The sequence below is a fragment of the Orycteropus afer genome, unplaced genomic scaffold, assembly GCF_000298275.1.
Source record: "Orycteropus afer afer isolate SDZICR_OR568_19922 unplaced genomic scaffold, OryAfe1.0 scaffold00160, whole genome shotgun sequence".
NCBI classification, from domain to species: Eukaryota; Metazoa; Chordata; class Mammalia; order Tubulidentata; family Orycteropodidae; genus Orycteropus; species Orycteropus afer.
In genome coordinates, this window is record NW_006921747.1 from 5,212,461 (window position 1) to 5,220,280 (window position 7,820).

Here is a 7,820-nt window from a genome sequence, read left to right on the forward strand (position 1 = left end):
ACCAGTCGCTAGGACTAATTGTTTCCATGAATTTTGGTTTTCTTCATTCTTCTTTGCTCTGGATGAGGAGAGACCCATGGTTGCATCTAGATAGCAGCTTGCTAGCTTTTAAGATCCCAGTCATTACTCACCAAAGTAGGAAGTGGAGCAATGTTTTGTATAGTATGTCATGCCAATTGAGCTTGATGTCCCTTGTGTCTGTGGTCCCAAGCCCACAGGTTCAACTACTTGGTCCCTCTGGGTAGCTGGCTGTGACCAAGGAGTGACCACATGGCAGAGCTGTTTAAAAAAAAAAACATTCCAAACAATGACAAGGATAAATCTTGCACACATACTGCTGCAAAAGAAAGCCAATCACAAGTATGGAAGGATAGGTCAGCACCCTGGAACTTTTCTGGGATGCCATCTTGTGTTCCTTGAGTTCTTCAGTGTCCCTGCAGCATCTGACCCTCAGTCACTGGCAAACAGAAGGGCATGAACCAGTGGCATCACTCAGGTAACTCAAGGTGTCACCCCCTTTGATGGTCCTCCTCCATTACCAGACCATACAGAACCCTTAATAATGTTTATTATTAATTTTGATCATAGAATCATATGTGATAGATAGTTACAAATTGCAATGGATACTAACAACAAAATTGTTTTGTAAAATCTTTCTACATAGAATTACAACATCCTTAGTAACTAAGTGGAAGCCTTTTTTAAATTTTTCTCCTTTTTCTTTAATTGCTACTTCATTTTCGAAAAAGTTATTGATATTTGCTCACAAATATAAATTACTTTAATATTATAGACAAAACACCAGAAATTTTGACAAAATCAGCACTATAAAAACACCAGGAGCAATGGAAACAACAATGTGCGCTTGTAAGTGCATGCAGACAAAACCATGTGATTCAAAATGTCATTGTAATTATAATAATGATAGTCCTGACCAGAAAGCATTAGAAGGGTCAAAAAGTAAATTAGCAGAGTGTTAGTCTTGTAGGTAGATTGGTACAGGTAAGCTGGGCTTTCAAAAATTGTTTTTGTTGTTATAACTAATTGCAGGGATATTTTAATAAAAATTAAGAAATTTTTGTTGAAACACTGCACAAAAATTCTATAGACAGTCATTTTGGTGTTAGCCCCTCTGACAGTGTCACCTGGTGAGGTCTGCACTCCGTGCATTTCCAGTAAAGCCACAGGCAGGAACTGCAGTTGATCTTAGCCATTGTCCTTTGTCCTGGTTCTGAAGTGGCTGTCAAGGCTTGCAGCCCTTCTGTGCTACTTTTTGTTAACACCCTCCCTCCTTGGCAGCACTGCCACTGGCATGTTTGAGCTCAGTCTCCTCCATACAGCCTATACTGGAGAAATGTCCTCCATGGACTGGAGAAAGGGTTGGTCTCCATGGCAACTGAAAGATAGAGGAAACCACCCCAGATGGATTCTACAAGAATCAAGAGCACCTTTAGCTGCTCTTCTAAATTTCAGTGCCTGGTATTACCTATGTTTGTGTCTCTTCCTCCCCCCAAAATGTGGTCTTCCTTGACCCCAGGGAACTTCCCTCACGTCTGTGAGCTCTGACACATCATCCCAAAGAATCAAAGAAGAATTATCTTCCTCATCTCTTGGCAGAATGAACCAACATCAAAACAACACTGAAATGTATGTAGAGTTCTTACAGTTTACAGAATGTTTTTAAAAAACTAGTTGCACCCCTGAGTCAGCCTTCAGGCCTGGAATTGAACTCAATCCTATGGCTTCCAGCCAATTAATAGACAGGCATGTAAGGTGAACATTTATACCAGGTAGGTATGCTCCTTAGAACAATCACTCATGGGAGATCAGAAGGGCACTATTTGCACAGAGAGATATCTCAGAGGACAGGAATGCATAGGAAAGAAGGGCACAGGGAAAAGGTAACCAAGGGAGGAAGTGGGATAAGAGGTGTTCCATTATGGGGATTGCAGTCAATATCATGAAACAAAATGTGTATAAACTGCTCTATGGAAAATGAATTTGCCCTGTAACTTTCACCCAAATCACAATTAAAAAAAAAAAAAAAACAACCCAGTTGCCTCTAGGCACGTACTTAGACTCATGGAGACCCTATGGGTATCAGAGTACAACTGTGCTTCATAAGGTTTTCAATGACTGATTTTTGGGAAGTAGACCACCAGATCTTTTTTCCAAGGCTCTCCTGAGTGGACTTGAACATCCAACTTCTTGGTTAGCAGCTAAGCATATTGTCTGTTTGCACCAGTCAGGGATTCCTAGAGGGCCTTTACACCTTACCAAATACTCACAGCAACTGTCAGATAAGGAGGCAACTTATACAGAGACCCATAGATAAAAACTGACAGAGTATGGACTCCTCAGAAGTTCATCTACTCCCTGCCTTATGATAGCCAAAAGAAGGCACAGATTCAGTGCAATTCCCATAAATTTCTGGAATGTTTTTTCTTCTCTTAAATACACATTTTTGTCTTCACTCTCTCTAGTGTACTTGTGAACTTGCTAACAGTCTGTGGCTATCATGAAAGTTCATCTAAATAACAGGAGAAGTATGTTAATGGCACCATGTTAATAATCCTAACTCAAAAATGCAAATAAATTGAGAAAAAGAAACCAGATGTGAAAGAATTTATACTGTATGATTCTGTGAAGTTAAAAATTAGTAGATGGTATTAGAAATCAGGATGGTGGTTACTTCTGGGGAAGAGAAAAGGGGAAAAGAAAGTGGTGAGTGGGGGTTCTTGATGGGCTTCCAGAGGGTTGGTCATGTTGTTTTCTTCAGTCTGGGTGGTGGTTACATGAGTTTGTTAACTTTGTGGTATTTCATTAATATATTCACTTATGATTTATGCAGTTTTCTGTATATGCATGTTACACTTAAATAAAAACATTTACTAAGAAAAAAAGCCAGTCACAAATAAGCATGTGTGTTATTAGTCTATTCACATAAAGTTCCCAAATGCAAAACTGAAGTAATATAAAAATCAAGTTAGGAGCTCTGATGCATGCAGTGGAGAAATGCTTGACTGCTAACACAAAGGTGGTGGTTCAAACCCACCCAGTGTCTTCATGGAGAAAGACCTGGCAATCTGCTTCTGTAAAGATTACAGCTTAGGAAACCCTATGGGGCAGTTCTACTTACCATATGCTGGAATCTGTTTGATGGTACCTAACAACAACAGAGCTCTGGTGGTGCAGTGCATAAGGCAGTTGACTGCTAACCAGAAAGCTGGCAGTTCAAAACCACCAGCCACTCTGCAGAAGGAAGATAGGGCAATCTACTTCTCCAAAGATTTACCACCTCAGAAAACCAATGGGGGGTAACTATGAGTCAGAATCAACTTGATGGCAGTGAGTTTTTTTTTTTTTTTTTTTTTTTTGAACAACAACAGAATTCAGGATAGTGGTACCTTTGAGGGATGGTGGCACGACTATGAAGGGTTGATAATTGAGCTTCTGGGATGTGACTAAATTTTCTGTTTCTTGACCTAGATGCTGACCACATGGATATGTCCACCTTATGGAAACTACTTGAATTGTAGAATTACTTTCTGTGCACTTATCAATATATCTATTATATTTGACATGAAAAAAAATGTTGAAAAGGACCTACCCAACAAATTATGAGTCTCATGTTAGAAAAACCCAAACCCACTGCCACAGCATCAATTCTCACTCACTGTGACCCCGTTGGGTTTTCAAGGCAGTAAATTGTACCAGCCAGCTGGCACAGGCTGGTGGATGTCAGAGTGGCTGGAGGATGCTGGGAAGTGAGCAGAGGGGTTTGAACAGCAAAGAGAGACAAACTTGTCAGTTTGTCTTAAAATGATGGCTTGCATGTTGCTGTGAGGCTGGAGACTATGCTACCGGTATTTCAAATGCTAGCAGGATTAGCCATGGTGGACAGGCTTCAGTGGAACTTCCAGATTAAAACAGACTTGGAAGAAGGAAGAGGCCATTCACTTCTCAAATCACTGGCCACTGAAAACCTTATGAATAGCAGTGAAACACTATTTGATATATTATTGGAGAACTTTATGAATAGCCCTGAAACATTGTCCAGTATAGTGCCGGAAGATGAGCCCCTCAGGTTGGAAGGCACTCAAAATACAACTGGGAAGAGCTGCCTCCTCAAAAGAGAGCTGACATTAATAATGTGGAAAGAGTAAATCTTGAGGGACCTCCATTTGCTGATGTGGCATATCTGAAGATGAGAAGAAACAGCTGCAAACATCTATTAATAATCAGAACATGGAATGGACGAAGTATGAATCTAGGAAAATTGGAAGTTGTCAAAAATGAAAAGGAACACATAAAGATTGATATCCTAGGCAGTAGTGAGCTGAAATGGACTGGTTTTGGCCATTTCAAATGAGACAGCCATCTGATCTACTATGCCGAGAATGACAAATTGAAGAGGAATGGCCTGGCATTCATCATCAGAACTAATGTTTCAAGATCTATCCTGAAGTACAGTGCTGTCATGATAGGATAATATCCATACACCTACAAGGATGACCAGTTAATATTACTATTATGTAAATTTACACACCAACCACCAAAGTCAAAGATGAGGATATTGAAGATTTTTACCAACTTCTACAGTCTGAAATTGACCAAACATGTAATCAAGGTGTGTTAATTATCACTGGTGATTGGAATGGAAAAGTTGGAAACAAAGAAGAATCACTGGTAGTTGGAAAAATATGGCCTTGGTGATAGAAATAACTCTGGAGATCACATGATAGAATTTTGTAAGACCAATGATTTGCAAACACCTTTTTTCAACAACATAAACAGCAGCTATCCATGTGGACTTTGCCAGATTGAGTACACAGGAATCAGACTGACTATATCTGGGGCAAGAGACGATAGAGAAATTCAGTATCTTTAGCCAAAATAAGGCCAGGGGCTGATTGTGGAACAGACCATCAACTGCTCATATACAAGTTCAAGTTGAAGCTGAAGACAATTAAAACAAGTCCATGAGAGCAAAAATATGACCTTAATTATATCCTCCCTGAATTTAGAGACCATCTAAAGAATAGATTTGATGCAATGAACACCAATGACTGAAAACCAGAGGAATTGTGGGATGACATCAAGAACATCATCCATGAAGAAAGCAAAAGGTCATTAAAAAGACAGGAAAGGAAGAAAAGACCAAAAGTAATGTCAGAAGAGACTCTGAAACTTGCCCTTGAATGGAGAGTAGTTAAAGCAAATGGAAGAATCAACAAGATAAAAGAGCTGACCAGAAGATTTCAAAGAGCAGCTTTGAAGACAAAGTCAATTATTATGATGAAATGTGCAAAGACCTGGAGTTAGAAAACCAAAAGGGAAGAACACACTTCACATTTCTTAAGCTGAAAGAACTGAGGAAAAAATTTAAGCCTTGAATTGCAATACTGAGAGATTCCGTGGGCAACATGTTGAATGATACAGGAAACATCAAAAGAAAAAGGATAGAATACACAGAGTCACTGTACCAAAAAGAATTGGTAGATGATCATCCATTTCAGGAAGTGGCATATGATTAAGAACTAATGGTATTGAAGGAAGAACTTGAAGCTGCACTGAGGAAGTGGCAAAAAATAAGGCTCCGGGAATTGATGGAATACCCATTGAGATGTTTCAACAAACAGATGCTGTGCTGTAGGCATTTACTAGGCTATGCCAAGAAATTTGGAAGACAGCTACCTGGCCAACTGACTGGAAGACATCCATATTTGTACCCATTCCAAAGAAAGGTGATCCCACAGAATGGGAAAATTATCAAGTATCATTGATATCACATGCAAGTAAAATCTTACTGAAGGGAATCAAAAAATTGCTGCAGCAGTATATTGACAGACTGACTTCCAGAAATGCAAACTGGATTCAGAAGGGGACGTGAAGCTAGGGGTATCATAGCTGATGTTGGATGGATCTTGGCTCAAAGTGAAGAATATAGAAAGATGTTTAGTTGTGTTTTATTGACTATGCAAAGGCATTTGATTGTGTAGATCACAACAAATTATGGATAACATAGAGAAGAATGGGAATTCCAGAATACTTGATTGTACTCATGGGGAACCTGTACATAGACCAAAAGGCTGTCATTCGAACAGAACAAGGGGACACTGCATGGTTTAAAATCAGGAAGGGAGTGCATCAGGTTTTTATCCTTTCACTATACCTATTCAATCTATATGCTGAGCAGATAATCAGAGAAGCTGGACTATATGAAGAAGAATGGCATCAGGATTGGAGGAAGGCTCATTAACAACTTGAGATTGAAACTGATGACACAAGTTTGCTTGCTGAAAGTGAGGATGACATGAAGCACTTACTGATGAAGATTAAAGACTATAGTCTGCAGCATGAATTACACATCAATATGAAGAAAACAAAAATCTTCACAACTGGACCAATAAGCAGCATCACAATAGATGGAGAAAAGACTGAAGTTGTCAAAGACTTCATATTGCTTGGTTCTACAAGCAATGTCAATGGAAGCAACAGTGAAGACATCAAAAGACGTATTGCATTGGGCAAATCTGCTGCAAAAGACCTCTTTAAAGTGCTGAAGAGCAATGATATCTCCTTGAAGGCTAAGATGCACCTAACCCAAGCCATGATATTTTCAATCCCCTCATATGCATGTGACAGCTGGACAATGAATAAGGAAGACAGAAGAAGAATTGATGCTTTTGAGTTGTGGTGTTGTTGAAGAATGCTGAAAGTACCATGGACTGGTAAAAGAACTAACAGATCTGTCCTGGAAGAAGTGCAGCTGGAATGCTCCTTGGAAGTGAGAATGGGCAGACTTGGTCTCACCTACGTTGGTCATGTTAGAAGAGACCATTCCCTGGAGAAGGGTGTCATGCTTGGTAAAGTGAAGGGTCAATGAAAAAGGGAAGGCCCTCAACAAGATGGATTGACACAGTGGCTTAAGTAATGGGCTTGGGTATAGTAGAGATCATGAGGCTGGCACAGGACTGGGTAGTATTTCATTCACTTGTACATAAGGTTGCTATGAGTTGGAAACAACTAGATGGCACATAACAACAATAAATCTTTACAGAAGTAGATTGCTTCATCTTCCTCCTGTGGAGCAGCTGGTGGGTTTGAACTGCTGACCTGATTAATAGTAGAATGTCTTATCCACCGTAATGCCAAATTTGTGTTTTTAGCCAATTCCCAGGTGACTCTCATAGAGCCATTAAGCAATGTTTGGAGGATAAGATGTGTATAATTATTTTTTTTTAAACATGGATTTTGTTTAAAACATTTTCCAAGTTCTGAACACTTTTTCCACCAAGGGGCACCCACCAAATTCAAATCTATTTAATACTTACTAAGTGGTGACTTGTGGGTAAACCTGTGTTAGGTAAGTGGGGGTAACCGCCATTGGAAGAGAAATGGAAAAATAGACTGAAAGAGGGCCTTAGCTGAAGGGCTCCTTGGGTTTTCCACAACCCTCTGATGTATAGACAGGGAAACTGAAGCCCAGAAGAAAGAGAGATTTACTGATGGTCACAAAGGACTTCCAAAACCAAAACCAAACACACTGCCGTAGAGTCGGATCTGACTCATAGCGACCTCTCCTTGGATTTCCAAGGTGATATCACTACTTCTGTAGTGATACCGCCTCAGAAACCCAAGGAGGGGTCACTATGAGTCAGGTCCAACTCGAGGGCACATAACAACAACAACAACATCACTACAGAAGTAGATTGCCCAACCTTCTTTCCGAGGAGTGGCTGGTGGGTTTGAACCGCCAGCCTTCTGATTAACAGTCAAATGCCTTAGGCACTACACCACCAGAGCTCCCCCAAAGG